Below are 19,212 nucleotides of genomic sequence, written 5' to 3' on the forward strand. Positions count from 1 at the left end.
AAACCCAAGAAGTTACCATCTACTGCTCCTGTTATTAATCCCAGTTTACCCATTTTCAATCCTACTCAAAGATATCCACAAGTGCCAAGGAAACCTCCAAAACGTTTGGACTTGTAGATATTTATGAGTGTAGTGGTTTTCATTATAGTTCTGATGTTGCCATAACCCATCTTTCCTGCACAGTACCAGGAGAGAGCTATGGTTATTTTTTAAAATCACATTATTGTAAGATGTAGTTGCTGAATTTCTTTATTTAATGTTTTTCAACCATTAACCAGGATCCTTCTTGGAGATGACTGTTTTCACCTTGCAACTCTGAGGTGGGGGGGGGGGGAAGTGAAATGTATGGTACTTGCATATTGCTAACTGAAGACTAGATGCCCTCCTGATGGGAGTAAGCACATTGTAGCAATTACACTCCAAGGTCTCTCGTGTGTTACTTTGTTATTCTTTCACAGAACCTTCTAGAGGATTTGGAAATAAAAACAGCCTTCGAGTTAACAAACATAACTGATCAGAACTCAAAACTAAACAAAGTAGATCACTTCCAGGGATCCATAAACATTCCTACTTGGTGTATGAAGGCAGAATAATAAACAACTTTAATAATTTAATAACTCTCCAGCTACAGTACTGTACAACTGTAAAGCACTGCTGTAACAAACAAAGCAATATCAGGTGAAATATTCAATTAACTGGAAACTGTAGGATAAACATTTTTGAAATTCTCAATGTTTCAATGGACATGCATCCTTTGAAGAAGTTACTTGCACTGGCTTTTGAGAATAGAACATTTAAATCTCACAATAACTAAGATTTTTTGTACAGAAGTTGTCACCTTGAGCAGTATCATAGCACATTTTAAATATTTCTTCACAGCCCTCACAAAAACTGGATTGTCTAATTCCAAACTGGATGGGCGGCAACCCCAAGATCAATACTGATTGAATTCAGTGTTTGACTTTATACAATGGTCAAGGTCTCTGGAGCAGAATAATAGAACCCGTGTGAAAGTTTTCACACCACTACTTTTAGAGAATGGACTGAGCATAAGATCACCAATTAGATCTCACGTACCAAACTGCTCTATAGTCCATAACAGAATAGATTAAGTACAATAAACATTATCAAACAGATAAAGAAATAAAATGAAAACTTATAAAATTGTTATTTTCTTTTTATTTGCTTTTCTGTTCTGAAGTTGCTGACTCTATGGGTACTAGCAGCTGTTTCATATATGAGCCTAGATAGCGAGCATTGGCAGGATATTGGTTTATGATGAGCATCAAATCAGGATTGAGAACACTGGCTAGCCCAAGAACAATAAATCTAATTGTAGCAGCTCCATTGCCACTATAGCTGAGATTAGCTACCTCAGCAGGACTGCAATTGAACCTGGGACCTATAACTATATGGCGCAGTATAGAATCATAGAAGCATACAGCGCAGAAGGAGGCCATTGTGTTTTTCCACTGAAGTGCTGGAGTTTCAGCTTTATCTATATGTACCATCTCCTACCTTACTTTGTCTCTATTTGTGGATGTCAATATGAATGATCTCATTGCTGAAGGAACGATGTTTATTCCACTTCTGTTACCCAGTGTCAGCATCAAACACTCCCTTACAACTTCTTTGAGTAGCTTTACCAATCTGTGGGCAGTTTTGTGCTGTGGGCTTACATCCACGAGAAACTAAATTGAGACGGTCAAGCCTACTGTCTGTGGCTCCCTTTCATCTCATCAATCTCAGCCAGATTCAAATACAGGCTTCAGACGTGAAAATATAATGCTCCAACCAGCTTTGAGCGCATCTTTCTTGTTACTTATTTTATTTTCTACATTTCCTCCTACCTTCTATTTCACACCAGGTTTTACCATATAACTTCCTTCATGTCTCTGCTTCTTTGTGACCCCATAATTTATGCCTGTGTAAGTTCCATTTGCCACACTGACCGTGTCAAATGATCTTGGAGACTCATTCATAGAATGACAGAATCATAGATTCATGATCTTGGAGACTCATTCATAGAATGACAGAATCATAGATTCATGATCTTGGAGACCCATTCATCTGCAAAACAAGTTATTCTTCTTCAAAAAATATGTTTTCTAACGGGAAACAGTTCAAGAACACATCACAAAAATAAAGCAAGGTATAAACCAAACAATATACTGGCTGATATGATGCCATAGTTTCACAATTTAAATATCAAACTAGACACACCATTGGAATTTTGTAACCAGTTATGTTCCAGTGTGGTATCCCTATTTACTTCTACTTGAAATTGTGGATCTGTAAAAAGATATAAATTTATCAAATGAATGTAAATAGGTTACAGCTTTTATTTCACTTAAGGCACTGTTAAATGGAGTTAACTAAACAACATATACTTCAAACTTTTGTAATCATTTAAGAAGTGAACAACAACAAAGAAGTCAGTTGCAGTCATGTCACCAATATCAGAAATTACAAAAGGCTTGTTTTAATATTAAAGGGGCATATTCACTCCTTAAACATCAAAATACCATAAATGCCAATTATCAGCATTTCACATTGAAAACGAGCATTTCTCGAGTAGTGTCCACTGACCAAAAACAGCGTGGCATTTGAAATCCCAGGCCTGTCTCACGCTGGTCCTTGATCAGCCCAGGAAGTACATGGCAAACCTCTTCTGTGAGTATGCACAAACGTGATCGACTGATGAGATGGCTCTCGTGCTGGTCTGTGCATCATGTGACATGATCTGAATTGATCATCTCTTCTGGTTATTTGTTTGATAAGCTACTTTGTATTCTCTCTCCTTCCTTTTTTTTTCAAGTTTCTTTAAGTGGTTTCAGCGTTCCTATAATTATTAACAAGTGTCAATTACCTTCATCCACAATCCCCACCCACCTACTCATTAATAAGTGAAGACAAAATTATTTAAATTAGCCAAAGGTGAGAACAAGAGAGTTAGTTGTAAAAATTACACCTGAAGCTAACAAAGAAAATTGAAGTCATGACTCCTATCTGCAATAATGTTATTGCCTGCTTTGTGTTTACAACATGCTGAGATTCCAGTGCAAAACTGAGAGCGCGTTGCACTGTTGGAGATGCTGCTCTTTGGATAACATGTTAAAACTGAGGTTCTGTTGTACTGTTCCTGTGGTTTATGTAGATGTTACTAGTCCCATGGCACTATTTTGAAGACGAAGTTCACATGTGTCTTAGCCAACATTCATTCCTCAACCAAAACAGATTAACTAACCATTCATACAATTGCTGCTTGTGATCTCACTGTATGCAATTTGATGCCATGTTTTCCTCCTTATCAAAGTCACTGCATTTATTGGTGATTCATTGTATGTGAAGCAATGTGGAACATTTCTAATAGATGCAATAAAAGTTCTTATGTATGTGTGTAATCCTCTTTTTAGACCATTTTAATGGTATGGCTATTTTAATTTTAAACCCAATATTCACACAATAATGATCAAAATGCAGTTTCCATGGTTAATCATGGCACTAATGCATTACAATATTAGACACTAATTTTAAAGGCGCAGACCCTGAATAAAATAAACCAACTTGCCATTTTTAGCAACGAGTTTGTACCCTAAGCATCGGGAGATCAGGCTTCAGGCTGTTAAGATTCCACATGGATCCCTGACTGTTTACAGTATTCATGGATGATATAGAGGAAGGTATTTGTAGCCATATGTTTCTTAAAATATAAAATCCAATTTCATAGGAATCCAGCTGTTGATTTCTACTGAATAAAATTGCAGTGATTACATATGAAAGAACTTACATTTATAAATTGTCTTATGTTCTCTGGGTGCCTCAAAACATTTTACATGAAATACATTACTTTTGAAGTGCATTCGCTTTTGTTATGTAGGGTAAATGTGGCAGCCAATTTGCGCTCAGCAAGGTCCCTGTGACAAAAGTGGGTATTTTTGCTTAGTTTTGGATAGTGGCTGTCTCTTTAAGTCCAGGCAAAGTACATAAGCAGTTTAAGAGCCAACAGTGGTTCAGATTCCTGTTACAATGTGACAAAGTTTCAACAGTTACAGACTGGGGAGAAAAAAATCTTCAAATGTGAAGAACATTGTGTGATTGTTTCAGTTTGTACATGACTCACAGTTCCTTTTTTAATCTGAGTGGTGGGATATTCAAAAGCCACAAACTCCCTGTAACTCTTTTCTGGGATATCAAAGAGCTGTTCTCTTCAAATAAAAAGAGTCAGTTTGAAAAGAACTGATCAATTTGAAACTGCTGAGAGAAAAACTAGTTTGAAATTCCAAGAAACAGTTTAGATTAATTAGTGATACATTCTAGGAAAATACACACTATTATTTATAAGTTACTTACAAATGATTAACTTAGTTCTTATAGTTGCGACCATTTTATTATTTTGTCCACAAGAAGATCATGTATTATATATTTATAGTAGACATCCTTTTCTATTTATAGAAGGATGTCTGCTATAAATATATATTGTATGATGCTTATGTGCTTATTTTGTGTGCTTAAACTTAAAATGAGAATGTGATGCTCTACTGCTTTCAAAGACTGGAGTAAGATCTTATGGAGGCATAAGTCCAGTTTGCCAGACAGGCGACACTTCGTTTCCCAGGCAGGTTACCAAAAATGTATCTATATCTTAAGGCAGGATGGACACAAAGTGGGGAGTTGAAACTTGCTTATGAAAGTGATCTTAGATACAAGAGCTAAAATAGTCCAGGATAATTACATAGAAATTACAGCACAGAAATAGGCCATTCGGCCCAACTGGTCTATGCCAATGTTTATGCTCCACATGAGCTTCCTCCCTCACTACTTCATCTTACCCTATCAGCACAGCCTTCTATTCCTTTCTCCCTCGTGTACTTATCTAGCTTCCCCTTAAATGCATCTATGGTATTCACCTCAACTACCCCATGTTGTAGCAAATTCCACATTTCTAACCACTCTGGGTAAAGAAGTTTCTCCTGAATTCCTTATTGGATTTATTAGTGACTATCAACATTTATGCCCTTATATTATGATAAGGTTATAAGAGATCCCAAAAGTTAACAGTCTCACAAAAAGCATCACAATCATTGATGCTTTGGTGTGAACATCATTGCATATCAATGACATGGAGTGTACTGGGCATCACTGACCATGACGTCAACTGCCATCAGTGTGGAGGGAATGGTAGTCAAAATGGCAAACACAAGTCCATCCCTCATGAAATCTCCAGTGGTTCAAATGGCTAGTGTGGAGCTAAGCTGCACAAACCAAAGTCTGTACTGAGTTACTTAGCTCAGCCAAGGCATCAGTAAGGGTAATGCAGTTGAGTTGGGCCAGGAAAGGAAACAAATATCAACTAGAGCTTTCACTTCTGATTGCTACCCAATGTCTCTCTCAATGTGGGGATCTTACCCTGCGCCGTTGGGGAATTGGGATGGAGGGAGTTGCAAGGAGCAGTGGCGTCAAATATGGTGCTGAGCCACCTCAGCCACCCAGGGTGCTTGTAATGTCTGCAGTCTAGAGGAAACCGTATATTATGTATAAGTGGAGTGTGAGAGGTTGCAGCCCCTATTTAACTTTCTAAAGGGGCTGCTCCTCAACTTCTGGCGAAACTTCAGCGCCACGCTGCTGGAAGACCATTAACTCGATGAAAGACGCCCTTTGGTCTGCCTAAAACCTGCTGGTCTTCCAGTGTACGGAGCTGTTCTCGACCGAGTGTTGCAGACAGGCACATTCCAAGGTCCAGGACTACGTGCTCAGGGACGCACTGAAGCTAGGTGCGCCTGCCGCAAAGGCTCTGTGGGGAAAGGCAACCATTTAGAGCCTTCCCGCCATTGTATGCCGAGGGCTGCAATCAGGGAAACCCCCCCCCGGGCAGAATGTAAAATTCAAATTGCTGTAATGTACCTGTAATGAATATGTAATCAATAATCTGTATTGAGTATAATGCAATGAGACACCCCACAGTGTCATGAATTGTAATTATGTACAATGTGTTCATTGAACTGTACTTGATGTAACCTGCAAATTTTATAATCTGTATTGTGTACATTTGGAATGTGATATGACAACTGTATTGTATGTTTTGCTGCAAATTGTATGAATAAAGTATATTTTTTGAAAAAAAAACTTATGATCTTTGGCCACCCAGTACGGAGAGGTAAATCGGAAGACCTTCTCATGGGTCTGCTCCTGGACCTGGCAAAAACAGCTATCCCTAGGTCCAGAATGATTGCGACCCACAGGGATATCTCACTCTGATTTATATTTTTTCCAAATGAGATAGCCTTTTGGTTCTGTACAATGTCATCCCAATGACCCATCTAAGAATGGGAATTCACCACGTAAGGAATTGTAGCCATTATCCTGTGTCCTATCCTGCCTCCAAAGTGCTAAAAAGGCTGGAATGCAAAGAAAAATGTGCTTTAAAAAGTGCCAAAATTTCCTGGGGAAAGCACACCCCCGTTTCTCCTAGAAAACAAATCTTGCGCCTTTAGTAATCATGTCCCCTTCAAAACTTTCTAAACCCATCAAAGCAACACATTTTTGTTAAGTCTTTCCCTGTAATACTCGTGAGGAATATCGAGTATACCTGCGCCCTAAGGAACGACAAGCTCATGTCCCCCCAACGCACTTGCAGTGTGACTATTCGTTTTCATGTCACAGGGTTTCAGTTTTCACCGAAAAAAAATGAATTGCAGATAGTAATCCCTCAGACACCTGTAAAATTCTGGAATCCCATGAAATGAAAATGGAATTTTAAGTTATTCAGCAACCATAAAATAGTAGTAGCTTTGGCCATAGTCTTATATTCAGGGTCGTTTTTAAGTTGTCAGTTGCTTTTTGAGTTGCCACCTTTTTTTTTGTTTTGTCAGCTTTTTTGAAGCAGCTGGTCAGCTTTTACCATATTGCTAGGTAGGCATGTACAAATTCTCCTCAAAACATTAAAAACTTAAGGGCACTGTTTGTAAACGCAGAATGCAATGAAGTTTTTGACGCACATTGGAAAACGGCACGGGGAAATTTTCCAATGGGCAGTCTTTTGCTGCGAATTCTTAAGGCGTTTAAAAATAATCAGGTTAACGTCTGCCTTAAAATAATGATGGTTCAATCGTCCTCAGTGCTCGCACCAAAAGATCGCCCGTAGGGACATTTCCCTCGTATCACTTTTGCATAGCAGTCTGACAAGAAATGAAGTTCAAACCTTTGGTGTTCCTTTCTTTTCCAAGATGGAGAAACAAAAAACCCTTTTCCCTCTAACACTGGTAACAGCGACATAAAGTTTACACACATTTGATATTTCCTTTCAGTTTTAGGCAATAAAAGGCGAGGAAGAGAATTTTAAATCATAAGCAATAGGACGTTCTGGCCAGATATTTAAAATGGTGCAATACTTAATTACAACGCAAGAAAAGGAGCAGAACGACCATCGCAGATTACAATCCCGAATCCACACAACGATTCTGCAAAAAATTTTATGTAAGACATGACGTACGTATTTCCCAGTAATGGGTGATCACATGTCAGTTGAGGGGACTGTCCAATTGGCTTTCCTTCACTTCCCATTGCTGACTGCAGGGTTCCCACCGGCTCGAGGATTTACAGTGAGAATTAATTAACCTTGGTCGTGCACGCGCAATCCACCAACCCCCTCCCCTGTGCAAGAGCTGTTTCTCTTCCATCTCAATCAGCTTTCCTTTTTTTTTTGCTCCTTCCAATCTTGTCCTGTCCTTTTCCTTGTGTGCAGCTTAGTTCAAGCCTGCACTGCACTGCACTTGGAGACTGGGCGTGCTCGCGGCGCGGCTGTAGAACCTTAGCCCGGGAGTGGAACGTGGCGGAGCGGAGTGAAGCGAAGCGCGTGCTCCGGACCCCCGAGAGTCAGGACAGCGCTGCTCTCTCTCTCTCTCTCTCTCCGTGCAAGTCTGATGCATTTGTAGCGGAGAGAGAGGGGGGAAAGCGAGTGCTTCTTTCCTTGTTCATTTATTTATTTTTTTGTTATTGCAATTTTTTTTTTAAAAAAGAAGTCTCTTGTGAGGTTTCACGGGAAGTGCAGTCCCTTCCCTTCCCTTCCCTCCCTCCGAATAAGAGAAAATGAGAGGTGACTAGAGATTGAGGACAAACTGGACAAACCCTTATCGCCACAGCAACCACCACACATTCACCGAGCACTGGAGTACGCCCACATCTTCTCTTCCTGTCTGTTTGATGTAAGAAATTAGTTTTATTTTGTTTTTTTTAAAAAAAAATTATACATGCATATATATGTATGGAGTACTTCCCATCTCCTTCCTGACGCGGTGTCATTTGAAGCTGTTTAATGAAAAGCAGTGGATGCGGGGTGGGTGTGTGTGTGATGTGTGTGTGCGCGCGTGTGTGCTTATTTCTGAGTGAATTCTGCTTGCTGAATACAAACACGAGAACAGCGCTGTGCTGACAGGTAGGAAGAGAGCTCCAGTCACTGACAGGGCAGGAGCCGGCGACAGGGACTACCAAATCATTTTTTTCTTCTTCAGACTGTATATTAGTGCTGTATTTGTGGTGTTGTGCGCTCGTGTTGAGGGCAGTAAAAGTGCAGTATACACCATACGGTGTAATATTGATTTTTACATTATGACAAAGCAAATATATTCCAGTCATGTTCTCCTGTTCTAATGGTTTTTTTTTTGTTTGCACGAAAATGTTTGCAATAACTAACACGTAAACGTTTCACGAAACACTCCAGCAGTGTAAGAGGCTGCTTTGAGAGGACCTCTTTGGGAGATAATGGAGCGAACTTGCTGCAAAATGGTTGGTTTCAGTATAGGTTATATGGCATAAAACATATAAAAGAAGGAACCGGTTTGCACAGTAATCTTAAAAGAGGGAAACCCTGTTAAGTTTACGGTACAATAAATATTTTGGTTTCCGACTTCTATTGTGGAAGCCCACGCTTGTTATTGATACTTTGTAACGACAAAGGATGTTAATTGATTTAGCCTGCCTTTGCCTCAACCTCCGTAAGCAGTGGTTTTGCACCACAGTTGCTTAAAATCTATGCAATAGTCAATATTTCTAGCCAAAGTTGGCGGTATTTAGAATGTGCTTTTGTTTGAGAATTTTATGTTATCAAAATAGAGTAAAATTGTGCCAAGTTCACCTTTGAATGTTGCTTTTAAATATTACTTGTACAATTAATATTTAAACTAACTTGCATTGTCTGTGAAAGGATGCATTTTGTGCACTTTGCTTCTTTTGACATCATAAAAATTCATTTAAATTCAAAAGTTCTGAGAATTTTTTGCTGTTTTAATTATTGGATTTAGAAATGTGTGCTGTTCACATTAAGTGTAAGTAATTCTGTTTTTATATGTATGCGTCCAGTGACACACTCATCTGCTTGATGTGCTACAATATTTGTGCAATGGTTCCCTATTTTCTTTTAAAGCAATGGTGAAATATCAGTACAAGAAGTGGTGCAATCAATTTATGAAATATTCTTTGTCTCCCTAATTTAACCATCTTGTAAAAACTGTTTTTCTTGCCAAAGTATGAGTTAGGATTGTATAAAATAAGCTGTTATTTTTCAATATGTTTGCAGAAAATGTAAGGGACATTTGTTGAATGTTTTCCATGACACAATTTAAAGGGACATTGAAACATGCACTATAAAAACAAGTTTGAGTTTCTTAAATGGAAGTACGTTTTTATAACAGTTGAAAAACTATTGAAATGTAATTTTGCCAAAATAATCTTCACTTTCAGATGTTTCCCTTCAGAACACTGACCAAAATGGAGTTTGTAACTCAACAACTTACACAGTACAATAAAGGCTGTAAACTTGTCATTGAAACTATTCTTAGTGATGGCAGGCACATCCAAAATTAAGTTACTTTTAGATGTTTCCTGGACATGAGGTATTTTAATTTGTGAGAGCAAGTCAAAACAGTTGGCAATTCTACATTTGTTTTCATATTTTGACGTTTTCAGTTAAGCCACCATTCCAGACCAATTTTAAGATATTAATAACTAGAGCAACTAAATAATACAGAAATGTAAATATTATCTCCCTGGCTTCCCAATTAAATACTAATTTAAAAACAAGGAAGTTGAAACTGCTAATAATGATTTTGGGTATAATGAAAAGTCTATTTATAGTCCAAAAAAAAATTCCAGTGAACCAGTTTACTTACTGTGTACCAGATCTGCAGTTCAGATTATTTTGAAAATGCATCAAAGTCAAATTTAAATAAATGTTGAACAGAAAAAAATTAAAGCCGCTTTTGAGTAGCAGGTGTTTTTTGCTCACTAAATAATGTGTGATCAGCATGAACACTTTCAGGCCCTCTGTCTAACTGTAATATGTGTATCATGCTCCAGAGATGATTTCTGCTGTATTTATTGTAATGAACCGAGTTAATTATAAATTTAATACACCCCTCGCGCTCTCTTCTCCCCCCCCCCCATATGACTGCATTTTAAAATGTACAGGTGTTATGTATATATTTATAAAAAAGTCTGTTCAAAGTGATTTCAGTGTTATTCACAACTGCTAAATAGTAACTGGAAAAGTTTCAAATTAAAACAACTGTACAGATTTGATTATCCTGTCACTAGGATTTTATTTTGCTGTGCAATGAATCACCTGACTAGTGAAATGTGGTTGTTCATCGTAATTGCTGTAAATTGTCATGAAGGATGAGTGCAAGTGTAATTGCTGAACCAGATTTATACAGCAAGGAATGATGTCATTACTGTTTGTGCCATCATTATCATTGCCTGAACCCTGATTCACCTTGTTCTCCAAATCTATTTATGATGTATAAAATAGGTAGGCCAGTTGCTATGAAAAGCTATTGTTTCAAGCTCGTGTCATGATAATAGTGGTGACCAGAGGATGATTCATCTACCACCACTTTACATGGTCAATTACATTAGTTAAAGCAAAGTGCTCATAATCAAATTAAACAAATCAACCTTCAAGGAACCTATGTCCATGTAACAGTGAATGTATTAAAGGAAGCCTGCTTATTTGCAGACCACAATATTCATCAATATTTGTTTTAAGCAGCCCACTTGCTGGTTTCCTTTCGTTCATTTAATAGCTGGCATGCATAAAAATTGCTTGCACTGTTTTAGTACTTATAGTTTCAGTTGCAGAAGATATTTTTGGCTGAAACTATTTCAGCTTTTTAATGACATTTGAAAACACTTTCAAAATTTGACTTCACAGTATGTAAAATTGACTTGATTGATATTGGTGTTAATGTTACAATGTATTTACTTTTTTTTTTGTCTTTTTTGGGATTGTATAAAACAGCATAGAAAACTGAAGTGATTTTGCACCCCCAGTGCATATGTTTCTGGCCAACAGGTTCGAGACGTTTATGTCCTGATGTCTGCTTTCTGATTGATGAAAAGCACTGTTACATAATCTAAATGAGTGTCCAGCTTTAGCTGCCCCCGTTTCATTTCACTTTGCTTCAGTTTCAGCACCACCTCAGTCTAAACCCAGCTAGTCAGTTTCGTTTGAAAATTACAGGAATTCTTGTATTAAAAGGAACAATTAGTTTGGAAGAGATGCATTTTTATTACAGCTTAGGTAAATTAAGTTGTAGTTGATTGAGAATGCAGAATAATTGGTTAATAAGTACTTTATCTTACTGCAGAGGTAGTTTAGGTTTTATTTTAGTTGGACCAGAAGTTTTATCGGAATTCAAGGTCTCTATTTTGGTTGGCAGTCCTTTTTTATAGAGCATTAGAAAGCTACATTGCCTTGACATCTCGGTGTATAACAGATAGTGGCAAGGTTTATTTTGTCAAAGTTGATGGTGTACGTTTATTTTTCAGATTTATTACAAGCAGTTGAGCCATAAGGTAATTTGATATTTTCTTATTAAAAACATCTTTTTTTCTTTTAGGGAAAGAAGTTGTTTCTTCACAATGAGAACAATAGAAAAATAATTAGATGCGGAACTGGTAAGCAATCGGCCATTTTACATTCGGGCTATGTTTATATGTGTGTGTATGTGTACTTCTAACTTGGGATTTTTGTATGACTTTAGTGCTGCAACCTCTTAAATTTGTTACATAAAGGATATTTTATGATTGACTGGTTGTGGCAGTTCTGCTGTTATGAAATATCCTTTGCACATGAGCAGTAAAGGTCCAAGGTAGGTGTGATTTCTTTCCTCTAAGTGAAACCACACTTAGAACTCCCCTCATATGAGATATTCTGTTTATTCTATAGGTGTTTGACTCCAGGTTGAACCTTAAGTGTGTCTTTAAATAAATCAATTCATTGACTTCTTAAAATGATGCTGTTTGGATTAATAGTAGCAGCCATAGCCAGTGTACCCTAAATAGTTGAATTGCTTCTGAAGAGTAGGTGATGCTTTTAAGTTAACTCCTAAAGCAAATAGCTCAAAAAGTAATAATGTTCAGACATGGTTTTTATTTAAATTCTATATTTGTTCTCTGGTAAACCTGTTTTTTTTTTTGTCCATGCCTATTAATTAATCCCCTCTCTCCCCCTCTCATGTTATGCACATCATAGATGGGTGTCTCACCCTATTATTTTCCTTTTCTTCCTGATGTCATGGCCAAGATAAAGAGCTTGCTGTGTGGTGAGTTGTATGTGTGTCCTATCATTGTCTGGCCCTGCACCCTAGTACACCAATATACACTGTGCTACCAGATATGCAATATTATATTTTCTGATTTGCTGACTTGACGCAGATCAGGCATGTGGGAATCAGGAAATTGGGCAACAAGGCTTTAGGTCTAATTTCTTGCCCAATTCTTAAACCCTGCAATCTTTTTCGAAGCAGAGAATGCTTCCAACACATAGGGTCACTGCATATTTTGTGAGAGTCTCATTTAAGATCCCAGATTTTACCTTAAAAATGTGAAGTTTATACTAGTGAATTTCCTGGATTCATTGCTAGGATTAAGCTATTTGCCTGATAATCCTATTTTGAATAGTCTTGAGAAGCTCCATGAGTAGGAGAGCCTTTAAAAGGCACATGATTTTCATGGAATTTCCTGATAGTTTTTTGCTACATTTTAGTATGTACATATTGCACTTTTTAAAATTTGGGATAATTTTAATTTACTGATGGTAAGTATTTTTCAAAACTTCTCAAAAAAAATAAAAAGTTTGGTCAAATTGCAGCATAGAGACAGCATTGCCAATGGCAAGTTTACTGCCAGTTTCAACTGTTATGCCTTCAGCTCATTTCAAGTTGGTTGCAGCAACTGTTAATGTGCGATCCACACGTGAGAAACGGATGGCTAATGCATTGTTCAACATAGCCAGCACTTTCATCTCCTTTTCAGCTGATGCGCTCCCAATTTTACTGCACTGCTACATTTCCCAAAGTACAAGGAACCCTTGATACTTGTCATTACGACTTGCTGCTCTTTACCTGTGTACTCTGCCTGATCTGATGATGCCTCATCAAGTTCGCTAACTTCATTTGCTGGGGTATGTGTTATTGCGTAAGTGGTTGTAAACTTTGGTGAGAAGGGGCAGGATGCTATGTAGTGCGATCTTGTTCTGGGCAATGGCACTGCTGGCAGCTTGCTCTCCCAGAACTGCAATGACAGGGGGAAAAAAAAACATTCATTGGAATGTTGGTTTCCAGATACACATTTAAACAGCTTGCATTGCAAGATAAAGAATGCAATGTTTGTGTAGTTGTGTCTATGCCTTTGGGAGAGTGAGTGAAAAAAGGGATGAGACTTAAGAACAGGATATATTAGTTTGGATAGCAGGGTGAGCCTGTGGCTTCATATTTCCCTACTTTCCTCCGAGCTGTTATTTGCAAGGTTGTCCAGGATGTCTTTCTGCAAGGAAATTGGGGTTTGTGATTGAGCCCTTCTCCAGATCTGTTCCCTTCATGTTAGGCAAGCAGACAGGTAGTCTTGAATGTTGGAAGATGAAGTATCACGTACACCGTGACCGATGTGTGCATGACCTGAAGCCTGTTATGAGCGTCAGTGAGTGACCATACATCAAGCAGCTAGGCTGTGTTAGTGATTTTAGTGTGTGAAATCCTTGGAAGATGCCAAGATTTTCAATTGTAAGTTGCAACCTGAATGTGTGCGATGCTGAAGCATGAGATAAAATGAAAGAGCTACAAGGTCTTGATATAGGCATGGAGTGAATGGAACAGTTTGACATGCTTGAGCCAATTACCTGATGCATGCTGCTGTTCAATAGATTTACATTGCCAGATTCCTTAAAGTGTGACGTCGTCTCCTGCATCTGTTCCCAGATCCTGCAAATAGTATTTACAGATTTGAGCCTGGTTGCCATCTCCTGCCAAGCATGGTGCATTGGTGTCCTCTGGGGAGGGTGTCTGGAGTGCCAAACAGTGCAACTGTCCTCATGCAATGGCATTTCCACCTCACTCGCTATTAAACAGCTCTGCTCTATCATTTGCTCACATTCTATTTCCCACCTACCTGACTTTTACAACCAGACATTTTTGTTAACCGAAAAACACCAAGCATACAATTTTAAATGTTAGAAAAATGCTAGAAATGGGAAAGGGCTGGGCAGTCTCGATGAGAGATGGCCCTTTTTTAAACAACAATAAAGCACATTGCATGAGTATCCCAATTTCAAAGGTGTTTGTTTCAGTATGGACACTCTGTCAGCGATTCCTTTCCTTGTTCAATATAGGACTGCTCAATCATTTCTTGTCTCTACCTGTTAATATTCAAGGAACCATAGCCTGCTATGTGACTGGGGATAAATGAATGATGGTCTAAAGATGAATACCCCCAATAGTCTGGCTTTAGTCCTGACCCCGTCCATTGATCTGCTTCCATAGTGATAGGGAGCAGACTGCAATGTGACCTGTTTCTGCAGTAATGGGGAGCGGATTGCCGAATGACCTAGCTCCCACTGTCTGATCTTTACACAGTTAAGCTGTTCAGATGTTCAAGATGTTTATTGCAGTGCAGCGACACCAAGATCAGTTCAAGCTGCAGCTGCCAGTAAAAAGTAGTAACATCTGAAAATGTTTATGTTTGGAAGTTTATATTTTTAAGTCATAATTGCATACCTTTTATATTTTTTTAAAAATTGAACACCCCTATTCTCCAAAACACAATTTGAGGTTGTGCAAGCTCTACTCTTTATGTAATCTCATTAAGTTAAATGGAACAAAATCGGATGGACTGCTGGGTCCTGGCAAAGTTCAATCTAGAATGGCTAAGATCTATGCAAATCAAAGCAAAGATGTAGTATGCTGACACCATTTTCCTGAGGCAGCTTATATTATCATAATTCACAGCTCCCAGTGTAGGCATCTACTCTAATGGGGGAGGAGGGTGAAAAATCACAATGTACATGAAATTTAAAATAATATGGCCACTTAACGGTAACTGCCTGTGTGGCTGCAAACTTCGTAGCCTTTAGAAATGTTCATGATGTATCTTCGCTCATTGGCAAAATTTCCTGAGACTAAATATTGGAAGGATGAAAGAAGTGCCAGGCAAAAACGAAGTGAAAGGAAAAACCAACGTGGAGGGAAGATGCAGACTCTGCGGGCAAATGGCACTGTGGATGAGCACTGCTCCCTGGGTGTCTTGGCTGACAAGGTGAGCGCAAGGAGTTACTTTGGCATTTCAGGGTGCCCACTCCAAAGGGTCGTAGTGCAGCATCCCTGCGGCATGCTCTCTCCTGACCCAGAGCCTGTGGAGGCAGTTGACCTCAATTATTAGCATATTAGCAGGTAGGAGTGCTAAGGCCAGCAAGTGCAGCTGGTGGCAGAACAGCAGGTGCGACTAGTTTGGCTTTGGTGTCGCCTGATCTCGGTGGCATGTTGTCTTTCATTTTGTATGACTTTGATCATGAAGTGCTAGTTTTAGATGGCATCCAAAGCAGCCCCAATTATAAACTTTGCCTTCACTTGCTGCCTGCCATGGAACTCTGCATCTCAGCTCATTTGCTCCTGAAGCCCTCATCCATACCTTTGTTACCTCTAGACTTTACTATTCCAACGCTCTCCTGGCTGGCCCCTCACCTTCCACCCTCCATAAACTTGAGCTCATCCAAAGCTCTGCTGCCCGTATCCTAACTCATAGCAAGTCCCGTTCTCCCATCACCCCCTGTGCTTGCTGACCTACATTGGCTCCCGGTCTGAACGCCTCGATTTTAAAACTCTCATCCTTGTTTTCAAATCCCTCCATAGCCTTGCTCCTCCCTATCTTTAACCTCCTCCAGCCTACAACCCTCTGAGATCTCTGCGCTCCTCCAATTCTTGCCTCTTGCGCCTCCCTGATTTTAATTGCTCCGTCATTGGCGGCTGTGCCTTCAGCTACCTCGGCCCTAAGTTCTGGAATTCCCTCCTTAAACCCCTCTGCCTCTCTCTCTCTCTCTCCTCCTCGTTTAAGACACTCCTTAAAACCTACCTCTTTGACCAAGCTTTTGGTCGCCTGTCCTAATCTCGCCTTATGTGGCTGAGTGCCAAATTTTGTTTGATAACGAAGCACCTTGGGACGTTTTACTCTGTTCGAGGTGCTATGGAAATGCAAGTTGTTGTTGTTGTAGTAGTAGTAGGAAGTAGTAGTAAGTAAGTAGTAGTAGTAGTAGTAGTAGTAGTAGTAGAAGATGATGTCGTGGGAGTCCCTGAGCTTACTTGAACGTTGGTCGTGGAACAACTCCCTTTTGTGCCCCTGTGTTGTTTGGAAAAAATAATTCTTGCACTGCTGAAATCCTATAAGTGATTGACTTAAAGTCTGCTTTGTGGTAACTTAGACAATAATGGTACTTTTGGATGTATAAAAGGAGACTTGCCATAATGAGTAGTTAATTGTCCTTGAAAAATAATTCAACAAGTTCACATTCACAAAAAAGTCAGAAATATTGTTAAAATTACAACACATTGAAAAAAAATCCAAAGCCTTTTCCATTTTTAAATGCTCATTTGTACATGAAGCTTCCTTTGAACCCATTCAAAATAAGTTTAATAGAATTACATAGAATGTACAACACAGAAATTGGCAATTACACTCAACTGGTTGTCTCCCACTCTAAGAAAGGTGCTATATAAAAACAGTTCTTGCTTGCTTTCTTGTTTGCTTTCTTTCTGTCCCCCTCTCTCTTAAATGCATCTCCCCTTAAATGGTAAATGGTGTTGCCATCTCTGCCATGATGTACGTGCAAATCCTTATTCAAATAGGGTTGTACTATGACTCAACTCCAAGATTAAAAACCTAAAGTATTTTGGTTTTGATCCAAAACTTGTCACCAAAGAACTGTACCTTCATAAAGGAAGATTCAGGTTGATTGATTCAATGAGTATTATAATGTTCTAGATGTGATAAATATGAGCACCGTGCAAGATCTAATTTTTTTCAAAGGACAATATAAATTACTTTATGGCTGTTAACGAGTCAAAATCCTGACATTTCCTACCCAGCACCATCACCACAAGGACTTCAGTGGTTCAAGGGGAAGGCCCACCACCACCTTGGGCAAGAAATGTGACCTTGACAGTGTTGCCCACATCCCAGGAACAAATATTTTTTAAAAAGTGACTGCTGATTTGAAAGCTTTTACACTGACTTTAGTAGAGCATTTGAGTAGATATATTTTGTAATTATAGAAGTACAAACTATGATAACAATTCTGAGTCTGGCTATGAATACCAATAGAAGCTCACTGCATGTCAAATGCTCATATAGGTCACAGGTTAGTCGCTAAGCTGCACTGGTTTTGTACATATGGATGTCTGCATAAAGAAAGTCTTTTGTTTCAAATAAAGGAAGCATCCAGAAGGAAAATCTACAAATAATAGAACCTTAAAATATAATCAAAAATGCTGGAACCGTACCACAGAACTTATCAACGATTGCACCCACAATATACCTTATTGTCCAACATTCTCTACTCTTGGACTGCTTTGTTTGTTACTGTATTGACCAGAAAGTATGAGCTACATGATTCAACAGACTGCATTTTCAGCTCTGCATAACTTCAAACTTGTATCTATATATTCTGTTTACAGAATTGAGATATTAATACTAAATCATGTAATGAGTAAAATAAGAATGATGCTCATTGCAAAAATAAGCCAAATGTTTTTTTTAAAATAAAAGTAACTCTTGTATAAGTGATAAATTTGAAGTTAAGTGAGGAACCACATGATGCAGTGAGTTGTGCACTGTCTTTTCACCTTGGTTTCAAATTCAGTCCCGGATAGGATAAATTCGCCTCTCTAGCGCCCCAAAAGGTGGATTGAATTTGGATAGTGTCAAACTAATCCTAGTGATTGAGGGATGGAGATCTTCATGATTCTGTATTCATAACCCATGAGCATCAAATGGCTTTTTTCATTCTTAATTACCGACACAGAAATGGCAGCAGTGAGAAATAGAAATATCACATCAGTACAGTGGTGGAGATCACCTAAGGTTGGGATTAGGCAGGTTGAGGGGGCACTTAACTCTGCTTTTAACTCTAATTCATTTGAATTTCAGTGCTGCATTCAGATTGTTCTGATTTTAAGTGTGGCACTAAAATTCAAGTAGAGATTTGGCTGGGGTAGTGGAGCCACTTTTGAGTTTGGCAAGAGTGAGAGCTACGTAATAGCGATCCCATCTAGTTGACTGAAGTCTAATGGAAAAACTGCCGCAATGCCACATAATGCATTGCACATTATGATGTGCCTTGATATGACCATTCAATCAACAACGATTCCTCCAGTTAAATCTGATGATACACCAGTAAGTAAAAATTGCTTCTGTGGATTCAGTAGCCCTGGATACTGCACCTTCCTTTAAATCCGAGAGAGCTAACAGTGTAGTCGTTGTAGGTGAAATTGGTCTTCGGCGACTTCAGTGGAAAAGCAAATCGGGCGGGAGGTAAAATAGGCTGCCAATTTGCTATCGCCGAAGATCAATTTCACCTCCATACTGTATGTACACATTTATGGCATGTCGTTTACGTTGTATACAATTATATGGTCGAGTGTGCAGTAGTGAAGGTGGTGGTGCTGAGATTTGAAGAAAGGAGGAATAAAGCCTAACAGTGCAGGTACCATTCGACCCTCATTAATACAAAGTGCAGACTTCATATTACAAAAGTAGAACAGAATCGTAACTGATGCTGTGTGGGAAATGAGTAGGAAAAAATATTTTATTTCCCAACTTTGACTTCCGTCAACTCAGAGTCCAAAAAAAAGTGAACAAAGTAATTATTTATGACCAATCATTATACTGTAG

At 38.7% G+C, this 19,212-nt stretch overlaps 1 protein-coding gene and 1 long non-coding RNA gene across 6 annotated transcripts in view; one reads left to right on the plus strand and one right to left on the minus strand.

Moving 5' to 3' along the window:
• Positions 1 to 594: 594 nt before the first annotated feature.
• LOC137324762 (uncharacterized) lies at positions 595 to 7,447 on the minus strand. Its single transcript, XR_010963718.1, has 3 exons — positions 7,202 to 7,447; positions 3,572 to 3,748; positions 595 to 2,842 (listed from the first exon to the last, which is right to left on the minus strand). It is a non-coding gene; the product is annotated as an uncharacterized lncRNA (long non-coding RNA).
• Positions 7,448 to 7,620: 173 nt separating this feature from the next.
• Positions 7,621 to 19,212, plus strand: part of plcb4a (phospholipase C, beta 4a) — a 399,841-nt gene continuing 388,249 nt past the window's right edge. For 4 of the 5 annotated variants that reach the window (XM_067989437.1, XM_067989441.1, XM_067989442.1 and 1 more), the window contains exons 1-2: positions 7,621 to 8,204; positions 11,895 to 11,952. The gene's annotated coding sequence lies outside the window, so the exon portion shown is untranslated. The remainder of the gene's footprint in view (positions 8,205 to 11,894; positions 11,953 to 19,212) is intronic. The other variant, XM_067989440.1, reaches the window with a different exon arrangement.

This window comes from Heptranchias perlo, chromosome 8, assembly GCF_035084215.1.
Source record: "Heptranchias perlo isolate sHepPer1 chromosome 8, sHepPer1.hap1, whole genome shotgun sequence".
In the NCBI taxonomy this organism is placed as follows: domain Eukaryota; kingdom Metazoa; phylum Chordata; class Chondrichthyes; order Hexanchiformes; family Hexanchidae; genus Heptranchias; species Heptranchias perlo.